Source organism: Lissotriton vulgaris, chromosome 2_1, assembly GCF_964263255.1.
Source record: "Lissotriton vulgaris chromosome 2_1, aLisVul1.2, whole genome shotgun sequence".
Taxonomy (NCBI): Eukaryota; Metazoa; Chordata; class Amphibia; order Caudata; family Salamandridae; genus Lissotriton; species Lissotriton vulgaris.
In genome coordinates this window covers 1,233,675,671-1,233,697,486 of record NC_141687.1, presented here as the reverse complement: position 1 = coordinate 1,233,697,486, position 21,816 = coordinate 1,233,675,671, and the positions used below count along the sequence as shown (strand labels likewise).

General features: G+C 46.9%; 1 pseudogene; it reads right to left on the bottom strand.

Moving 5' to 3' along the window:
• Positions 1–19,982: 19,982 nt before the first annotated feature.
• LOC147732422 (uncharacterized) lies at positions 19,983–21,241 on the bottom strand (annotated as a pseudogene).
• Between the last annotated feature and the right edge of the window lie 575 nt (positions 21,242–21,816).

The following is a 21,816-nucleotide window of genomic DNA, read 5'->3' as shown; positions in this document are numbered from 1 at the left end:
GTCCAAGGTGGCCTGCGTTAACGGGATAATAGTTTTTGTGCAGTAAGGAAAAACCTTCGGCACAAAAACAATCACTAGAGGCTTTTTCCTTTTTCTATGTGTGCTGCAGAATGCAGCACACATAGAAAAAGCAGAAACAAGGAGAAATAAAGATATTTCTCCTCGTTGTGCCTCCCTTATGCCTCCCATGGGGAGGAGTTTGTTTTTGGTGCTGCCTCAGATTTACGAACACCCATTGCACAACCCTTTAAAGCAGACAACTGTGTTAAAGGGGACAATATGTATAAGGCAGCATTACAGCGTTAAGCCAAAAAAATGGCTTAGTGCTGCCATGTATTTATAGAGCAGGCTCCTGCTCTACGGAACGGCACAAAAAGTGACGTTCTGACAGCGCAAGGGTGAGGCCCCCAATGTTTAATTATTCAAATCTCATGAAGTTACCAGAGTTTCAACATTATGCTTTTTTGTGTAATTTTGTTTTACCCAAATCTGCATCTCACATTAACATGTCTTGCAAGATACCAAGGAGAGACTGATTCGCAAAGCAAATCCCCCACAAATAAATATTTTCCACTCAAGCCCACCTCCTACTGATATCTAATGAAACTTTTTTACCCTGAGGTGTGCACAAGCTTGGGTACAAAAGTAGGCCTGGGCGGTAAATTCCGTTCTGTTTGCGGAATTTGGGTAATTTCGCGTTCATTGGAGAACGCAAAATTGGCCAAAATTCTGCGCTTTGCGAAATTTTTTGCTTGTTTGCGTCCTCAAAATGCGTGTTCGCATGATATTTCCCTCCGAGAATGCAAACAGGGATTGCGAACAGGAAAAAACCATCATGAACACGTGGAATTTCTGCGTGTTCGCGGAGATTTTTTACCGTTTTGCAGAGATTTGCGTAACAGGATTACGCAAATTCCGTCCACCCCAATACAAAAGTTACCCGAGGTACGTTTTGCTTTGAAAGCATAATTGTGCAATATTTTCATGGAATTTCAAGAGAAAAAATTATACAATTTCGCCCAGCCAAAAGAAAGGCGAGACGTATATGATTTGTCGATTCTTATCTTATAAATCAAGTGGTGTGCGTTTTATTTTGCTAATAAACTGGTGAGAGAAGAAATGAGGACTGCACAGACGCACCATGACGAATAAAAATACATATACTGTTCATAATCTTCTCTATGCAACCGCAGTGCTCTCCTCCCGCAAGGGGACTTAATGCAGCTATAATTTATGATGCTATATAGGAAAACTAAACTGTTGCCTGAGGATCACAGTAATAGACAGCGCCTAGAGATTGTTTGCGTAGGAAGAATGAGAATGAAGTGAAAAAAAAGGAGTCAGAAAAGATGCCCCACTGCATCAGGGCAAAAACACGGAGGGATAAAGAAAGCAAAAAGCAAAGCGGGAGTAATGAAAAGAAGCGAAGGGTGCAACAGGAGAACCGCTAAAATAAAGAAAATACTGAGACACAGGGAAACATAGAACAAGGAATTGGTAAAGAGGAATTAGAAAAGGCAATGTAAGAGAAAGAAAGAAAGCTAGACAGGGAAAAGGAAAAGTCGACCTTAAGAACAAGAGCTAAAGAGAAAATTAGAACAAATTAGAATAAAGGGAGGAAAACGAAGGAGGAGGAGTAAAACACAGAACGAGAGGTAGGCAGAATGGAAGGAAAATAATAACTCATTTCCATTCAGTACTTCAGACTGCACACTTTTGTTGCTTCAAAGCACTGCCAATAACAGATGTTACTATTACCGAAAATACGGTACTCCTCAGAGAGAAAAAACACAAGCTAATGAATTATGCAAGTCAAAGAATAAAGCAAAGGACATAAAAACGAAGATGACAAGGAAATGAAAATGAGAAAAGAGAAACTGAAAAGTGCACCTCTGAAATGTCAGATTTATGAGTGCGCTGGGTGTGTGTACTGAACGTGTTTTAATCTCCTGCTACTGGCTTCACAAGGCATTTGTATAAAGTGGCAGTAGGCCCTCCTCTCTCCTCCTTATTCCCCTCATCACACTCATGTCCTGTGACAGGACCCTCAGCTCAAGTGACCTGAATTATCATACAAGAGAGAACATTTGTTCACTAAAATACTTTAATTGCGGACGCGCTAATCCCACTGGCTTCTGGCGTTTAAGGGAAGCAGATGTCTGCTACCACCGAAGGGGGCCGCCGCTGACACAGGGAGAACATCTGGGCACCAGAGTGGATGTCAAGTGCTCGAAGAATCAGGCAATGCTCCTCTGCAGAATGTCCCCAGTTCACGCCTCAAGCAAGAGATGTACAGAAGAAAAGCGAGAGCCTTTACTTGTAAGCCTGGCCACAACTCTCCCTAAAGAACAGGGTGTCACTTCTCATCTACACATGACTTAAAGAGGTGCCCTGGGGATGCGGGTGTGTTTATGTATCAGAAGCTCAAGCAACATCCAATCACCGAAGAGGTGACATCTGGCTGCCCAGTAACAGACTTCCGTCTAATGGCTGCCTATCCAATCTTTCCAGGCATTTGATAAATGTATCAAGTCTCTGCTTATCCCTTCATAAATATTTTGTGGGTTATGTAGCAGAAATCAGATTTTATTTGTAGGCGTGCATTATAATCACCATATAGAGCGTACCAACATAGAATCCTTTGTTGTAGAATCATGAAGTGTTAGAATTTTCCAATGTATTAATCTGAAACGTGATGTGAAGAGTAACATGGAGAATTAACGTAGAAGGTAAATTTAACTAGCAGAAAACATTAACTGAAGAGCTTGTGTTCTGGAACTGACAATTATTCATATACTAAGCATGTTTCTAAATTGTGTCATTTTATATGTAGGTAAATGTACTAACTGAAAGTGTCTTATATTTTATGCAAATCTTTAAAGCTCATATGCTGTTTTCTTATGTTAGCTGAACTCTGAAGGCCTAAAATGTAGTTCCCTGGAAACTCTCACTTTAGAATAATAGATTGAATCTCATACGCTGTGGAATATGTTCTTTCTCACATTTTGTGTTGCAGGTGAAAAAAGTATTCTTGTTAGCTACAATAATATCTTTGTTTTACTGCTCAGGCAAGAAGAGAAGAAGTTGCAATCCTGTGGCTTGAGTTGATAAAGGAAGGCTGCTGTGTTTAGTACAGGAGAATGCCTTGGACCCAAGGGCAAATTGTTTCAAGGAAAGAACACTGCTGTCCCATGAAAAAAAAACTATGGACTGTACTCAGAGCAGATGGCGTGATCCGCAATGAGTCTTGGGAAAGTTATCTATGAATAACGTGATGATGGGAGTCGGGAAAGTGCCCACATCTCCTTCTGCCTTTGGAGAGAGAGCATCTGAGAGCAAGCTCTGCCCGGTAGCTTTATGCTACATGACCCATTAACTGTGGAGAGACGTCTTAGGGAGACTCCACATGCTGACATCTTTTACCATCTTCCTGAAGATGCTTAAGTAGGGGTGTTACTTTAGTGTTAGTGTAAAGATGAGGCTCACACAGGAGGTGAGGTAAGAAGCTGTTTATTAGCTACAGGATCCTTCAGTGCCAACTGTCAGAGTGCCTCCCACCAACATTCTACAGCGAGCTTCATACCAATGTTCTATGCAGGGAGTACCAATAGGAGGGGAAAGGGAGGGGAGGGAAGTGGGAGGAAGATACCACGTTATAACACACCTCCCTTTATAGGGGAGAACAAGAGAAAGAATTACAGAATACAGTAATCCAAAACCTGTAAGAATCAACAGAAGAAAAAGGTTAAGCAATTACATAACATACTGTAATCAGTTTGCCATACAGGGCATATGCATTGGCGAGTGCAACGTCTTCACCATGTGCTCTGAGGATGTTCTCAAAGTCACTGTTGTCAGAAGGCCTTGAGGTATGAACATTAGTACAGTGAGCCAAATTATCCATGCTCCATAGATTACCATCCTCCAACACCACCGAGTTATTATGAACCTTCCTGATTCTAAGGGGTTTAGAGAAAGATGAAGGTTTGGATTTGAGAAGTGTGGGTTTTTTGACAACCACCCAATCCCCTTCCCTCCACTCTCTGTCAGAGGTACCCCATTTGGCATTGTAGCTGTCTTTGTATTTCATTTGATGTTCTTCTACCTTTTCTAACACAGTGGTCCTGTCTACCCATACTGGGGATCCTCCATTCAACCAATTGGGAGTAAGTTTAGAACCAGGATTTCTCCCCTTGAGTGAAATGAATGGAGAAACGCCAGATACAGAATTAGGGGTAATGTGGTATGACCACAACATTTTCCTGATGCTATCTTCAACCGTTTCTTGAATGGATCTTGCCAATTGAATAGAGTCTTTGAGCATTCTGTTAGCTCTCTCAACCAACCCATTAGATTTTGGGGAATAAAGTGGAGATTTGATGTGAACAATGGACAAATCAGTTAGGAATTCTTTCATATCATCAGAGGTGAACTGTACCCCATTGTCTGTAATAATTTCACTGGGAATGCCTTCACTGGAATAAACATCCCTAACGAAGTCAATCAAAGAGGAGGTAGTGATTGTAGAAACCATTCTTGTTGTTATCCATCGTGAGTGGTAGTCGATAAGAACAAACAAAAATCTTTGAGAAGACTGTAGGTAATTCAATGGACCTATTATATCCATCCCAAGTTTGTCCCAAGGTTTGGAAGGTATGGGGATAGGGATGAGAGGGGCTTTTCGGACCACCTTGGATTTGTCACTAGCTGCACATGCTAAAAATTCTTGACTTGATTTTCAATCAAAGAATCCATATTCCGGAACCAATAGCTTTGCCGGATCTTGCTTTTAGTAAGATTGCGTCCTGGATGACCCTCAAGGCCGATTTGGATGATACGATCTCTCATTCCCACGGAGGGAACTATCTTGTGACCTCTGCAAACCGGGTCATCCACCACAGATAATTCATCCTTCACAATCCAAAAATTCTGGACGTCTTCCGGGACCTCATTTTTGGTTTTGGGCCAACCACTGGATATAATCATCTTTAACTTAGTAAGTGTGTTGTCTTCCGACAGAGACTTATCCCACTTGTCTCTTTTGATGGCAGGAATTTCCATCGGAAGAATGGTTTCATCCAAGGAATCCAAACCGGGATCAACAATCACGAGGGGCAATCTCGACAGACAATCTGCTACAGAATTTTTTGAACCAGAGATGTGCACCATGGAATAATTGTAACCTTGGAGCCCTAGGATCCATTTAGCAATGCGTGGTGTGGTATTTTCCAGAATCTTGGAGGAAAATAACGGAAGTAAGGGTTTGTGGTCTGTTATCAACTTAAAAGGAATCCCCCACAGTTCAAACTTGAAATGGCGAATAGCCCAATAACAGGCTAGGGCTTCTTTTTCGATAGTGGAATAATTGATCTCTGCAGCTTTCAGGGTCCTGGAGGCAAAAGCTAAAACTTTTTCTTCACCTTTCACTAATTGGGTTAAAGAAGCGCCTAAGCCCTTGTTACTAGCATCAGTAGAAAGAGTCGTCTTAGCATTGGGATCAAACGTGTGCAAAATCGGGGCATCACATATGGCGCCTTTTACCTGTTGGAAAGCCTGTTGATGTATTGGGTTCCACTCAAATTTAGCTCCCATTTTGAGCAGCTCCCTAAGGGGTTGCACTTGATCAGCGAAGTTCTTGACAAATTTCGACATGTACTCCACTAGGCCCAAAAAAGATTTCAATTCATCTTTATTTGCAGGAGGTGGTGCCAATTTGACGGCGTCCACTAAACTCTCTTTGGGTTTAATTCCTTCACTGGATATCATATGCCCAAGATATATAACTGACTCCACGCCTACTTTACATTTCTCTTTCTGCGTTGTAAAACCAGCTTGGCTGAGCTTGGATAGCACTTTTTCCAGGATCATGTTGTGTTCTTCTTCCGATGCTCCATACAAAAGTATATCATCTTGAAAACACATTACTTTTCCAAGACCTTGTAGAATATGTTGCATTATGCGCTGAAAAACAGCGGCAGCAGACGCAAGCCCAAAAGGTTGTCTTGAGAACTGATACGCCCCAAAAGGAGTTATAAATGAAGTCAGGTGCTTTGACTCAGGGTGGAGAACCACCTGGTGGTAAGCCGATGATAGATCTAAAACAGTGAAAAATTTGGCTCCTTGAATGACAGACAGCATTTAGTTGATATTTGGGAGGGGATGTCTATCCACCCATATGTTTGCATTTAAGTCCCTGTGATCAACACAGAGACGAATGCCTCTTCCCCCCCCTTTTGCAGCTACAACAATGGGGGCCAACCACTCTGAGCTTTCTATGCGCTCTATGATTTTGCTGTTTTCCAATCTATCGAATTCTTTTTGTAGGGGTTCTCTCAATAGTAAGGGGACTGATCTAGGCTTGTGTACAACCGGTTTGCAATTGGATTTTAGTTTGATTTTATGAAGAAATCCATTAAGTTTCCCAAGCTTATCTGTGAAAACCTCAGGAAATTTCTCACATATCTCCTTACCCACACATGGTTTGTCAATAAGTAACACCGGTTCAGGAGCATTGGGGTCCAATTTGATACCAAGATCTCTTTGGTGTTTCCACCCTAACAGGTTAGAGCTAGACTTAGTAAGGTACACTTTTCCCAGAGTGGACCTGTCTTTAAAATCAATTTGCATCAATAACATGCCAACCAAGGGTATTAAGTCCCTATTGTATCCACCTGGTTTAACATCAGGGGGTAGAATCTTGTAACCTTTGTGACCAGAGTTGGCATAAAAAGATGCTTCACTTATAAGGGTGTAGGGGGAACATGAGTCAGCAAAAACCTCATATGAAACATTATCCAGCAAAATTTCACAACTAGGATAAGAATTAGAGGTATCATCCCCCACATTAAGGACTTGGAAAACTATGTCTTCTCTTGGTTGTGGATTCAGATCTTGGACTACCATGTGTGTAGTGTTGCTCCTATCATGGCAAACCTTCGAAAAATGACCCCTTTTTTTACATTTACTACAAATGACACCCCTTGCAGGACATTTAACATTGTTAGCTAGATGGTTAGGATTACCACATCTGAAGCATTTAGGTTTGCTCGTGTGCACACTCTGCTTGTCCGAGTCAAAGGGAATTGATTTAGGTCTGGTATCTTTGTTGACTACTTTGTATACACCCATATCAGAAACCTGCTTAATATCCAACGCTTCCTTAATCTCATTCATACAGAAATGTGTGTGCTCAATGCTAATAGCAATTTCGAGAGCCTTCTGCAAATCAGGAGCTTCAGCTAGGAGTCTCTCTTGGATTTTCCTTTCACATGTACACCTACCTAATTGATCCCTAATAAGGGACTCAGTAAATGGACCAAATTCGCAGGTAGATGCCAACCCTCTTAACACAGCAATGTAATTTTTTACCTTTTCATTCTTCCCTTGAGTGCGTAGAAAAAACTTATGACGTTCAAGAACTATATTAATTCTATCACCAAATTGTTCTTCCAATTTCTTTAAAGTTTTTTCATATACATCAAGTTGAACCACAGCAGCTCCCTCACCACCCGCATCAGGATTTACAACGCCTTCCACCACCTCAGGCAAATCTTCAAACACATTTCTTCCTTGTTTACCCAGATTGTGAAGTAAAATGTGTTGTTTGCGTACTGCAGCAAATCTGTCACCACCAATTGCAATCAAGTATGATTAAAATAATTGCAACCATTTCTTCCAGGGAATAAGGGGGTCACCTGCATCATCAAGAAATTGTGGTGGTTGGGACATGGAACATGCAGACATGGTGAGAAGAATGAAAATACAGAAAGTAAAGAAAATATGAAGGCATGAAGAGAGAGAGATGATAAGAAAGTAAGACCAAAGAAGAAGAAGATGAAGATAGAAAATACGGATGAGAAACCAGGTCAGAAGAAGCATACGAGGGGTGAGCCAGAGACCACACCAGCACACCTATGCAATACCGACCATCTGGCGGTTCCAAGCGTCCCAGTACGTAGACAGGGAACAACACTCGTGACGCAGTCTTTCACGGGGGCCGGGTAGGCTCATCACGGCAGGCCACCTGGTACAATAAGGGAAGACTTGTGAAAGGTGCATGCTAAACGCTGACCCACCAACTAAACCCTGAAGAAATCACTAAAAACATAGTGATGAAACATGTCGGTTGACTTTTAATCAGAGTGAACTAACAGCACAGAATAAAACTGTGAGTTGCTAGTTAGGTCCACTCTTTTTAGCGTGGTATTTTGTTTTTTCACGTAATTGGGCACAAAAATATCACACTGGGTTTCTAGCACTCACAACATCACATGGTTGTTGGACCTATATGCACTTTCTTTATGTTGATTTTTCTCCCAATTTTCTTTGAAAGGTTGACAGTAGTCGATGATGAGAAGTGAGGAATCAGGCGAGTACCAGTCTGATACAATCCTCTCCTTGGTGTTGCTTCCGTGAGACACTGTCAACCTCCCCTCCCCCTTTTTTTCACGCTTGGATGGGAGGACACACATGTAGTAAGGTGGTGACACGTACATACACACACACATGCTGGCAACATTGCCAGATTGAACATCACAACTTTGTGTAAAACTGTGGATAGAAGCCAAATAATTTCTCTACCACAAGAATAAACCTTTTTTTCCACTTTTTCAGCCTTTGAGCTAATGAGGAGCGGGCCATTATTGTAATAGAGACTTTTGAGTGGGGGGCGGCCTGTCTCTGTTTCCCCCTTGGCTCCTGTTGTTGTGACAGAAGAAGCATAGATCAAAAAGGTGAAGCAACAGAATGAACAGTGATAGAAAAGTTGAAAGGCAAAAGGATATCAATAAAAGAGAATAATAAAGTCTTAGCTGTGAAGACAAAAGAATATCAATGAAAGAGAATATTAAAGTCTTAGCTGTGACAATCAATGAAGAAAAAAAAAAACTCCTTCGAATGAAACCTAAATACTGTGCCAATCAGTGAAGAAAACTGCAGACAGCGATTAAAATCAATGGTCTCAACTGTGCCAATCAGTGAAGGAAACTGTTGGCAACGAATGACAAATGCAAATCCACGCTGTGCGAAGTAGCATGAAGGAACCCTTGAGGAAAGTGTCTGAGTTTGTGGAAAGCAAAAGTACAGTCACTCGAAACCCCTAGAGTGATATTGAAAGGTGCCTGCTGGACTTTCCTCACAGAGCGTGGAGAAATGAAATGTGAGGAAGAACAAATCAGGATTGAAATTGAGCGTGACTAGTCAGTCAGGACTTCCAGGAAAAACACTTGTCATGAACCAGACACCAAAAAAAATGCCTGAACGCTGTAAAAATGGAATTGCCGATGGTACTGGAAAATGGCCGGGAGGAGGAATGAGGGATTATTAGCGAAGGACTGACGGAGCGAGGGGAGCAAGAATTTGATAATGCACTCCTACCTCGAAGACGCCGCTACTGCCTCCTTCCCTCAGCCCACTGCTCCGGAACCACAACCGCTGAAGGACAGACGGCAAGCGGAAGAGGCGGAGTGCAGGAGCCTGAAGAGAATCAACAAGCCGCTGACAAATTTCGCTCCACCAGCCCCACGCAACCTTGAAGCAGCAAAAGGGCAAACCAGTCACTTAACCAGCCTCCACACAGCCGAAGGGCAGCCAACGATAAAACCAGCACCACTCCGAGGAAGGAGCAAAGGGAGTGTCACCACCCCAATTAAAATGATCAGCTGTCAGCTGTTACTCCGTCAACCTCTACACAGCCGGAAGAGCTGGCGAGAGGAAACGAGTCGGAGGTACGTGAACAAAGTCTCACAGCCACCAAAGGATACCAACAACTGCAGTTAAAAGTGGAGCATGCCAAATAGGTTCGAATAAAGAAGGGCAGAACAAACTTGTCAGCCGGATCACTTAGTCAACGGAGCTCGGAATAGCTGTTCGCCGTAGTAGTTGGCAGAAGAAACTGGGGAAAGGATCCTACCGTCCCCAGCACGGTGATCGTCGCCAATTTGTAAAGATGAGGCTCACACAGGAGGTGAGGTTAGAAGCTGTTTATTAGCTACAGGATCCTTCAGTGCCAACTGTCAGAGTGCCTCGCACCAACATTCTACAGCAAGCTTCATACCAACGTTCTATGCAGGGAGTACCAATAGGAGGGGAAAGGGAGGGGAGGGAAGTGGGAGGAAGATACCATGTTATAACAGTTAGTGTAGTGATAGATTAATGCCCTGTATTCATCAATCTTCGATGCAGGGAAATTTTGACTCATGCTTTCTGATCTATTGCATTCTGCTTCTGGAATTAATTGTATTGTTTATGTTACATCGCCTCAATTAGATACTCAGATTTGGTCAATTCGATACTCAGATTTGGTTTCATGCTAATTCCGATAACATTTTTACACTCTCGTCCTGAGGTGTCTGTATGTTCAGTTATTTTTGGCTCTGTAATAAATTAAACTAACCTTATGTAGTTGTCTATGGTTAGTATATGTCCAAGAGGACTTTTAATTATTTGATTGGCTTACAAATTATTTTCGTTCCCTCTATGCTTCCTTGCTGCTAAAAAGAACCATCATATTGTGTCTGTAAAATGAGCCTAGAACTCATAGGCCTGGCCCTTTCAGTTGGTAGCAGTGTAGGATGGTTAGCACATGAAGCGAGGGGAGAATCTAGAACTAGTCTAGAATGTGGAACCTAGAACCCCGAAAGCCCCATAATAGATTCCAATGACCGAGAATGGAAGGCAACGGAATCCGATGGAGACAGGCGGAGTTTGATGGTGCAGCAAGATCAGCGGCAAGCAAAGAAGTAAGTATTAATTAATCAATCAATTAGGGATTTATGAAGCACGCTACTCACTGATGAGGGTCTCAATGCGCCTGGGAGGGGAATCGTGCAACTCTGTCTCACTCAAAGAGCCAGGCCTTGAGGCTCTTCCTGAAGGCATGCAGCGTGGGGGAACGTCTGATGCTGAGCGGGAGTTCATTCAGGGCTTTGCTGCGATGTTGGAGTAAGCACTTCCACCCATTCTGAATCTGCTCATGAGAGGGGTTTTGGCAAGGGTGCGTTCGGGAAAGCGGAGCCTTCACTTGGGTGAGTAGAATAAGAGTCTTTCGTTGAGGTATTGGGGTCCTGTGTTGTGGAGGGATATGTAGGTATGCATGAGTAGCTTGAAGGTCACACTTTTCTCGTGCCAGTGGAGGTCTCGTAGGTGCTGCGTGATGTGCTCCCATCGTGGGATGCCGAGGACAAGTCTGGCAGCGGTGTTCTGGATGGTCTGGAGTTTTCGGAGCAGGGATTTGTTGATTCCGGTGTAGAGGGTGTTTCCGTAGTCCAATCTGCTGGTTATGAGTGCGTGGGGGAAGGTCTTTCTGGATTTGAGGGGGATCCATTTGAATCAATCAATCAATCAATCAATCAATCATAGAATTTGTATAGCGCGCTACTCACCCGTAAGGGTCTCAAGGTGCTGAGGAGGGGGGGGGGGTTGCTACTGCTCGAACAGCCAGGTCTTGAGTGACTTCCTGAAGGAGAGGTGATCCTGGGTCAGCCGTAGGTGAGAGGGAGTTCCATGTCTTGGCTGCCAGGTAGGAAAAGGATCTTCCTCTGACGGTGGATTTCCTAATTCTTGGGACAGAGGCGAGGGCGAGGCTGGCGGATCGGAGCTGGCGGGTGGGTGTGTAGAAAGTGAGGCGGCTGTTGAGGTACTTCGGGCCCAAGTCGTGGAGAGCCTTGTGTGCGTGGGTGAGGAGTCTGAACGTGATCCTCTTGTTGACGGGGAGCCAGTGCAGGTCTTTCAGGTGAGCGGAGATGTGGCTGCGGCGTGGGATATCCAGGATGAGTCGTGCTGAGGCGTTTTGGATGCGCTGGAGTCTATTTTGAAGTTTGGCTGTGGTTCCAGCGTAGAGGGTGTTCCCATAGTCCAGACGGCTGGTGACGAGGGCCTGGGTGACCGTCTTCCTGGTTTCGGTGGGGATCCAGGATGATGAGACTGCGTTCACTTGCTTGGTCATCGTGAGGGAGGAGTACAGGATGACGCCCAGGTTGCATGCGTGGTCCGTTGGTTTGGGTGCGCTGCCCAGGGCAGGCGGCCACCAGGAATCATCCCAGGCGGAGGGCGATGATCCCAGGATGAGGACTTCCGTCTTGTCTGAGTTCAGTTTCAGGTGGCTGTTCTTCATCCATTCGGCGACGTCTTTCATCCCTTCATGCAGGCTGGTTCTGGCGGTGGCGGGGTCGTTGGTGAGGGAGAGGATCAGCTGGGTGTAGTCGGCGTAGGAGATGATGTTGAGGTTGTGTTTGCGTGCGATGGCCGCGAGAGGGCTCATGTAGACATTGCAGAGGGTTGGGCTTAGTGAAGATCCTTGCGGTACGCCACAGATGACTTTGGTGGCTTCAGGTCCGAACGGGGGGAGGCGGACTCTCTGGGTTCTTCTGGCAAGGAAAGAGATGATCACTCCAGTGCCTTCTCTTGGACTCCGATGTTGCTGAGGCACTACACTAGGGTGTGGTGGCAGACAGTGTTGAATGCTGCAGAGAGGTCCAGGAGGATGAGGGCCGCTGTTTCCCCATTGTCGAGCAGGGATCCGATGTCGTCAGTGGCTGCGATGAGGGCGGTCTCGGTGCTGTGATTGGCTCGGAAACCGGACTGCGAAGGGTCGAGGGATCCGTTCGTCTCGAGGAAGCCAGCAAGCTGTCTGTTGACGGTTTTCTCGATGACTTTGGTAGGAAAAGGGAGGAGGGAGATGGGGCGGTAGTTCTTGAGGTCGGTGGGGTCTGCTGTTGGTTTCTTCAGGAGGGCGCTTAGCTCGGCGTGCTTTCAAATCTCCGGGAAGGTGGCGGTGTTGAAGGAGGTGTTGATGATGTCCCGGAGTTGGGGTGCGATGATGGAGTCGGCCTTGTTGAAGACGTGGTGGGGGCAGGGGTCGGTTGGTGATCCGGAGTGGATGGTGTTCATCGTGCGGGTGGTGTCTTCGGTGCTGACCGGGGTCCAGGCGCAGAGGGTGGTGGTGGGGGGTGTTGGTTCGGTGGCTGGGTGCGTGGTAGGTGCACCGATGCTGTTGTGTATATCGGCGATCTTGCGGTGGAAGAACAAGGCGAGTGAGTCACAGAGGTCTTGCGAGGGGGTGATGTTGTTGTTTCCGGCGCTGGGGTTAGAGAGCTCTTTGACAATGCTGAAGAGTTCCTTGCTGTTGTGGGCATTGTTGTCCAGTTGTTCTGTGAATGCTGTCTTCTTGGTGGTGCGGATCAGCTGGTGGTGTTTGCGGGTGGCTTGCTTGAGGGCAGTCATGTTGTCTTTGGTCTGGTCATGGCGCCAGGCTTTCTCGAGGGTGCGGCAGTTCTTCTTGGAGTTCTTGAGTTCGTTGGTGAACCAGGAGGCTTTCTTGCTGCCGGGTCTGCTGGGAGGGATCTTCAGTGGTGCGAGGTCATTTGCGCAGTTGGTGAGCCACTGTGTGAGGTTGCTGGCTGCTTCGTTGGGGTCCATTGTGCTGGCGGGAGGGTTCTGGCGGAGGGAGGTGGTGAGCTGCTCGGGGGTGATCTTGCTCCAGCTTCTGCGAGGAATCTGTTGCGGGTGGTGGTGGGTCGTTGTTCTTCTGAAGCTGAAGTGGATACAGCTGTGGTCAGTCCAGTGGAGTCTGGTGGAGTGGCTGAAGGAGATGTGCTTGCTGGAGGAGAAGACGGGGTCAAGGTGTGGCCGGCGTAGTGGGTGGGGGTGTTCACCAGTTGCTTGAGTCCAAGGTTGGCGAGGTTGTCCAGCAGGGTGGTGGTGTTGCTGTCCTTGTTGTTCTCCAGGTGGAAGTTGAGGTCCCCTAGCAGGATGTAGTCAGTGGAGGGGAGGGCGTACGGGCTGATGAAGACTGCGATGTCTTCGCTGAATTGTGTGCGTGGTCCCGGGGGTCTGTAGATAAGGGTGCCTGTGAGGGTGGTCTTAGGATAGGTGTGTATCTGGAAGTGGAGGTGTTCGGCGGCGGTGAAGGTGTTGTCGGGGTTGGTCGTGATGTGGATGGTGTTCTTGTGTACGATGGCGATGCCTCCTCCAGTCTGGTTGATGCGGTCCTTCCGGGTGATCTTGTATCTGTCCGGGATGGCTATGGAGATGTCAGGTGCTGAGGAGGCATTCATCCAGGTTTCTGTAAGGAAGGCGATGTCTGGTGATGTTGTGTCGAGCAGGTTCCAGAGTTTGACGGCGTGTCTGTGGACTGAGCGGGTGTTGAGCAGGATGCACTTGAGCTGGTTGCTGCTGGTGCTCGACTTGTCGGGCGCGGTGCAGGTCCGGAGGCAGGTGAATTTGCAGTCTTTGCAGGTGACGGGTCCGTGGGTGAGTTTTGGGGTGGCTCGGTGGCAGGCAGGGTTCCGGTCCGGTTTGAGTGCGTTGAGGGTGGCGGCGTCATAGGTCCGTCGCGTGGGCTGGCATCATCGGGGGCCAGGGGTCCTGGCGCTGGGCGCCGTCCAGGCGTGGACGGGCACAGACGAGCTTGCCTATGGCCCGCCTTCGGCGCGCCCGCTGCGCGTGACCATATAAGGCGAGGTGGGAGGGAGGAGCAGCTGGGAGGTAGGAGCGGGGCGGCCAATGGGGTGTACAGAAAGGAAATGGGGCGGGCCGCAAGGGAGCAGCGGCGGGAAGCGGGGAGCGGGGAGCAGGGGGGTCACACAACAGAGGGTAAAATTCAACAAAAGGCACAAAATGAAAATAAACAGAGGACAAAAATACAAATTATGGCAAAGCTGATGTAACTTAAGTACAATTTAGGACAAGCTGGCAAGAAAAAAAGTGGAGAGCTGCGAGGGAGGAAGAACGAGCGGCAGCGCAGGGGGCACCAAGGTCAGAGATGAGCCTGTGGCGCAGGGCAGGGGTGCGCCAGCAGCTGGAGGGCCGTGCGGCGTGGGGGTGTCTTGCGGAGGATGCAGAGGGTGTTTAAGCAAGTGGAGGTGATGGCGTTGATCTGTCGGGTCATTGTGAGGGAGAAGTCTAGTATGATGCAGAGGTTGCGGGCATGGTCCCTGGGAGTAGGAGGGTTTCTGAGGGTGGTGGGCCACCACGTGTTGTCCAATACAGAGGGGGTGGATCAGGGGACAAGGAATTTTGTCTTCTCCGAGATAAGCTTCATGCAGCTGCTGCTCATACAGGATGCAACATCTTTCATTCCTTCCTGGAAGCTGAGTCTGGTGGTGTTGGTTCTTTTGTGAGGTAGAGGATGAGCCGGGTGTTGTCGGCATAGGATACTATGATGAGTCCATGCTGTCTGACAATGGCAGCGAGGGGGGCCATGTAGATATTGTAGAGCGGGGCTGAGAGATGATCCTTGGGGTACTCCGCATGCTGATCTCTGTGGGTTCAGAGAGGAAGGGCAGGAGTTTGATTCTTTGGGTTCGGCCAGTGAGGAAAGAGCAGATCCATGCGAGGACGGTTCCTTGTATGATGGCGTTTTGGAGTCTGGAGGTGAGTGTGCGGTGGTAGACTGTGTCGAAGGCTGCAGAGAGGTCTAGTAGGATGTGAGCCGCCATGTGGCCCTGGTCGGGGAGAGTGCAGATGTCTAGGAGGGCAGTCTTGGTGTTGTGGTTGCTCCGGAATCTGGATTGGGAGGAGTTGAGGATGGAGTTAGCTTCAATGAAGTTTGTGAGCTGCATGTTGATGATCTTCTGGCTGTGAAGGGGACGAGAGAGATGGGTCTTTAGTTTTTGAGGTCTGTCAGGTCTGCAGAGGGCTTTTTGAATGGGGGCTTGACTTCTGTGCATTTCCAGTCATCAGGGAAAGTTCCGGATTTGAAGGTGGATTGATGGTGTGATGTAGTTTGGGTGCTATGGCGGCGTTGTCTCTGTGTAAGATGTGCAGCAGGCAGGGGTGCGTGAATGCTCCTGAGTAAATGCTTTTCATGATCATGGCGGTGTCTTCTGTAGTGACCGGTGTCCAGGTGGAGATCGTAGGTTGGCTGGCGTTGCTGGGGGTAGGCGTGGTTTCGGTGTCTCGTATCTGTTCGTTGAAGTTGTTGTAGAGGGACTTGATATTGAGACGGAAGTAGGAGCCATGTTTGTTACAGAGATCCTGGGAGGGCGTGACAGCTGAAACTTCACTGTGGGGTTTGGTAAATTCCTTTATGATGCTGAAGAGCTCTGTCTTGTTTCCGGAGTTGGCAAGAATCTTGTCCTAGATGAAGTTCCTTATGGTGGATCTGATGCATTGGTGGTATTCTGTCATGGTGTACTTGTAGCTGGTCCGTGCTTCTGGGGTTTTGATGTTTCTCCATACTTTCTTGAGATATCTGCATGTGTCTCTGGATTCTCGGAGGTCGGAGGTGAACCAGGTGGCTTTCGTGAGGTACTGTCTGTCGGAGTTCTGGCAGGGGACGAGCTTGTCTGCACAGCCGGTGATCCCTCTGTGGAGTTCATTGGCTGTTGAGTTGATGTCGGTCGTGGTTAAAGGGGGAGCGTAGTTGACGGTGGAGTTGAGGTGCTCTTTAGTGACCTTAATCCAATTCCAGCATGGGGGCTTGGTGTTGGTTTATGTGTGGTGGGTTTAGAGAAGGAGAAGTGTACACAGTAGTGGTCCGTCGAGAGGGGTTGCATGGTGTGGCTGAAGTGGATATTGTTTCCTCCTGCGAAGATGGGGTCGAGGGTGTGTCCTGCCTTGTGGGTAGGGGCGGTGACAAGCTGTTTCAGTCCAATGTTGGCAAGGTTGTCCAGGAAGGTGGTGGAGTTGGGGCCGCTCAGGCTGTCGAGGTGGAAGTTCATTTATCCGAGCAGTATGTAGTCCATGGAGGAAATGGCGTGGGGCACACTGAGGTCAGTGATGGTTGCGGCAAACACGGTTCATGTTCTGGGATGTATGTGGGCAAGGGTGCCACGTAGGGTAGTTCTGGGGTTGGTCTATATCTGGAAATGGAGATGTTCAATGGGGGACGAGGAGTCGTTTGTGCTGGATGTGGTGAGTCAGAGGGAGTTATTGTGTGTGTTGGTGAGTCCTCCTCCCAGGTGGTTGAGGCGGTCCTTCCTCTGGATCTTGTATTCATCTGGGATGGCGGTACTTATGTTGGGGACAGAGGTGGTGTTGGTCCAGGTTTCTGTGAGGAAGGCGACATGTGACGACAAGGTGTTGAGGAGGTCCCAGATTTCTACTGCGTGTCAGTGCAGGGAGCGTATGTTGAGGAAGATGCAGTTTAGGGGTTTGGGCATGCTGGTGTTCAGTGTGTGAGCGGTAGCTATGGGGGTCTGGAGGTGGGTGTAGGGACAGCGGCAGTGTCGGCAGGAGAAAGGCCGTGGGTGGTGTTCGGCATTGACAGCTGACAGTTGTTGTTTCTCCAACGGTTGAGTGCGTGGTGGGCAGCTGAGTCATAGCAGTGGGAGAACCAGGGTCCATGCCACTGGACGTGGTCGGGTCACGGACGGGCGTAGATGGGCTTGCCTTCAGCACGCCTTTGGCACACCAGCAGCACAGCCACATTAAGTAGGGGATAGGGAGGGAGCGCAGCTGGGAGGCGAGAGTGGGAGCCGGCAGTGAGAGGGGACACGGGGGCAGCAGGAAAACAGCAAGAGGAGAGAGATAAAGGGGCAAAATACGAGCCAACAAAATTACACAAACAGACAAAAAGGCAAAGTACAAGCACAAAAAAGGCAGAAGCACAAGGCACAAATATACAGAAAGGCAGAACGGGGCAGAAAAGCAGGGGACAGAACAGCCAGACAAAAGGCAGAGCAGACCTGCAGAAGAGCAAGGCTCTCACACTGGACCATCAGGGATGAGGCACAGGCAGGAGTCTGCGGGTGGAGGAGGGCCTTGAACACCTACCAAGAGACCAGAGAGGTGCTGGGGGCAGCAGCACACCGACAGAGCTGCATGAGGGTAAGAGCAGAGTTCCCTGACCAGGGTGTATGTTGTGAGTTAGATTGCGGGAATGGCTTGATTGCTTGATGTCTTGCAGAGTTGGAGTGAGAGTCGAATGAATGTGGTTTCCTACCTTATGTCGTCCAAGGATTGAGATTTGAGTTTCTGGTCCTGAAGTGGCCTAAGATCCCGGGATATATTAAAGGTGCAGAAGACATGGAGATTGAGATTTGTATAATCTGACTGAAGAATTGAAGAGTTGTCATGAGTCGTCATTTGCAGTTCCACCTAGCTCACCTCTGTGCACAAGGTCCACTAAACGATTCCCATAACTCCCACTCACACAAAGTTGTGTGTACAGAGGTGAGCTATACTGATTGGGGTGACTAGTGTAGATCGAGAATGCTCTTGGTTGACTAAATTCTATCGCTCTATTAGATGGCAGAAAGTTACAGATTTTAAGACGATTGTGTGAGTGAATGTGTGTGGAGAAATTGTGAAGGACTGTGAGCCGCTGTGAGGATTTAAAGTGACGTCAGAGAGGGTTGAGCTGGATACGTCAGCTGGCATAACACTTCGCTGGAATTGGTTAATAGTGATCTGGAAGTTGTGGTTGGAGAAGAATTGTTCCGTCGTAAAATTCTGAACATCAAATTGCAATTGAAATCATGTGATGTTTTAGAGTGTTGTGAGATCTGTTCAGGGGTGATGAAGGGTCTGTTACTCAAGTGGGTGAAGAGGTGGCACTCGAGGAAACTTCAGCACATTATATGGGGACAAAAGTTGGGCTACATACTATAATTGGCTTTAAAATTAGCATTAGATCACTGAAAAAGACTGTGAATTGTCATTTCCACGCTTTGGTTCATTTTGGCTAGATGTATTGCATCAGTTAAGAGGAGCAATGTTTATGCTGCAACCTTTGGGTAGACCAACCCAGTTTGAAGAATTAAATGCTTGGATGCATGCAGACCATGCTACATAGAGGGAGAAATACAAAGGGAGGATGAAGAAAACTGTGAGGTCATACCAGGACGCACAATGGGATACACAGTTTCAGAAATGGAGGGTGCATACCATAGATGGAGAAAGTCTATACCTGTGCTGATCAAAGAGGGAGGTCCCCAGGACAGGAGTGAAAAGGCAAATGGAAGTGACAGTAGTGACAATGAAGACAGTTTGTTGGATGGGTTATTATCTGAGCGTCCTCACCCAATAGTCCACAATCAGGGGACGGGGGGGGCAAGATTCGGAAAGTGTAGAAAACCTGGAAAGTGCATGCAGCTCAAGCGGGTCCTGGTACAGGAGTTGTGGGAAGGATATCTGCAGTAATAGGGGAGACAGGAGTTTCCAACTTGGGAGGCTGTATTGCCTCGCCTACTTGTGTAATCTGAACTCATACACACCACTTACTCACACAGAAACGCCAACACTCCTCTGGAGGTAAAATGAGCTTTATTAATATTGTAGACAAGGGCAATAAGTCACTGTAGCTAGTAAATTCTTAGGCACCGAGTGAAAGGCAATAAACAATGAATACACCACGCTATATATATATATGAAACTGTGAATACAGGTATATAAACAGTTAATGTACAAAGCACCTCACCAGATGCGTCTGCACTGGAGTCTTCAACATCCCTGGCCAAGCACCGAAAACAACAAGTTGGGAACCCTGTAGAGACTGTGGCACAGGAAGTAATCTCTCCGGGCACCAAAGTCGTCCCGGGAGTTCATCCACTCCAAGACTGAGTTCCTGAGCCTCACCCCACAGACACCGCTTTTTATAGTTAAATCAACACGTTCGAGAAGCCTCCAGCCGGCGCTCTCGCCCATCTGGCCCCATCTCTGCGTCAGATCCACCCATACAGACCTGGCCAGATACTTTTTGGGTGCGCCGAGGCAAAAGACATTCCTTTCCCTATCTCCTGCCTTGGAGAGCCTTGCACAGTTCATCCTCCCTCTGTCCTGGAGATAAGCATAGAATGCACAAAAACAAATGCAAGGTTCAAAACAGCCTCACAAGATATGTCTCGCACCAGCTTGTACTGGTTTACGTGAAAAACATGTTTATGTTACTGCTGAAGTGTAACTACAGGGCAAACCAGCACAAAATGTAAGTGTGATGCTACAAAATGGAAGATCAGAGCATCGCATGGAACCGAGGTCAACACGTAATTTAGCATGTGTAAAATGGCAAATGCAGTACATTCCACCCCTTGACCTTCGATTCACCCATCATACCCAATTGGCCTAAATACCATGGATCTGGGACGGAGAAGGGAGAGAAGATTAGGAATGCATTGAATACAACAGCATAATGAGATAAAATGCATATAATCACTACAATAACACCCAAGATATAATGAAGCTGCCCAAAATTAGGTAGCCACCTAAACAACCAATCCCACCATCCTTGATCAACGTCTTGGGTAACCCCTTTTACTAAATCTTTTAAGGCATTAATATGTGCATAGATAGATGTAGAATGATCAGATAAATTGGAGCAACAGAGTCCCTCAAAGTCCTCGCAACCGTGGTTGTGTTTTAACAACAAATACTCCACCGCTGCCCTGTTCTGCAAAACAGCTTTTCTTGTTCCTTGAACATCTAATAATAATTCAGCCAAAGTGGCAGTAGTATGATTGAGATTCTTCACAATTAAACAGGCAAGCACAGCAATAGTTATTGCATTATAAACGGACAGTCCTGGCACTCCTACAATGGAAATAGCCAAACTAGTATAATCTGTTCTAGAAGGCAAGTTAATATTCGAGTCACAATCCTCAGGTAATTGGACAGTGGCTCTAGAAGAGCGAATACGTGTGACAGCATGCATGGGAAAAAGCATAAGACTTAATCGTGATAAGGCACAAGGTCCTCCAGTTATGTTAGCTAGTATGTAAGTGTATGAAATATTGCCACACGAGAACAACCATCCCTTAGGTAATTTGATATGGTTAACATGGCTAGCGGCTAATACTGTGTGATTACGGACCATATCATTTGTAACAGTACTACAAAAACTGTCATGTCGTGACTGACATAATGTTTGTTGATCAGTGGTCAATTGTTTGCTTTTATCTAGTTTCAGTTGACCACACTTGTCAATTTTGGCAGGGTCACAAGTTAGTTGATAGCAAACGTCTCCAGTAGAGATATTGTAGGTAACAATACTTGTCATGTTCCTCCAGAGGCTATCTGTAACCTCCTGGCAAAAGTGACAGTACTCATAAAGACTTAAATGTGTACGGACAACAATTTCCTTCACTACCCCATCAAAGTTAGTTTGGTTGAAGATATGCAGAAGCACATGTGCAGGGGTAGGTACGGCGACAAGGCAAGTGGATATCATATCAGCTGTACTCTGAAGATTTCTCATACAGAAGTGGGAAGTGTTCAGCACATTCCCGGCCAAGTAGGTCCAGATGTTATTCGGTTGCTGCAACAATGCTGTCATCCGACTCGCGCGGTTGATCCCCTTCGGCATCCCTGGGCCCTCCCGGACCCCTCCGGACACACCCAAACACAGACCACACAGCGCAAGCGTTGCAGCGGCAAGCCATACTGTGATCTAGAAACAGAAAACAAACTGGTATAATCACTCTCGTAAATAACATTTTTCAGCAGGTACATTTTGTCATTTTTCCTGTCCGGGTTTCATGATGACTAGGATATTATCCTTGCCCTTAGTGAATAATTCTGCAGGTTCAGGAGGTTTGTTTGGGGACTCCACCCACAATTTTGCCCCTGGGTTCTTGTCAGTACATCCGAATCCGCCCTTTCCTCGCACAGTAAGAAGGGCTGGGGCCGTACCCTTCATGACATTTACTCCATAAACTGGCTTGATGACCATTTGGCCAACACGGTTACCGGGTTGCACAATCAGATCATTGTCTCCACTGTTCAATAGGATAACTTTGATCTCCCCCTGGTAATAGGCATCGACCACCCCTCCCAACACCTGGATGCCTTTAAGGGCAAGCCCAAATCGAGGAGCGATTAATCTGAAATGCTCTTGGGGAATTTGAACTCCAATTCCTGTCTCAATCAAGGTAATGTCTC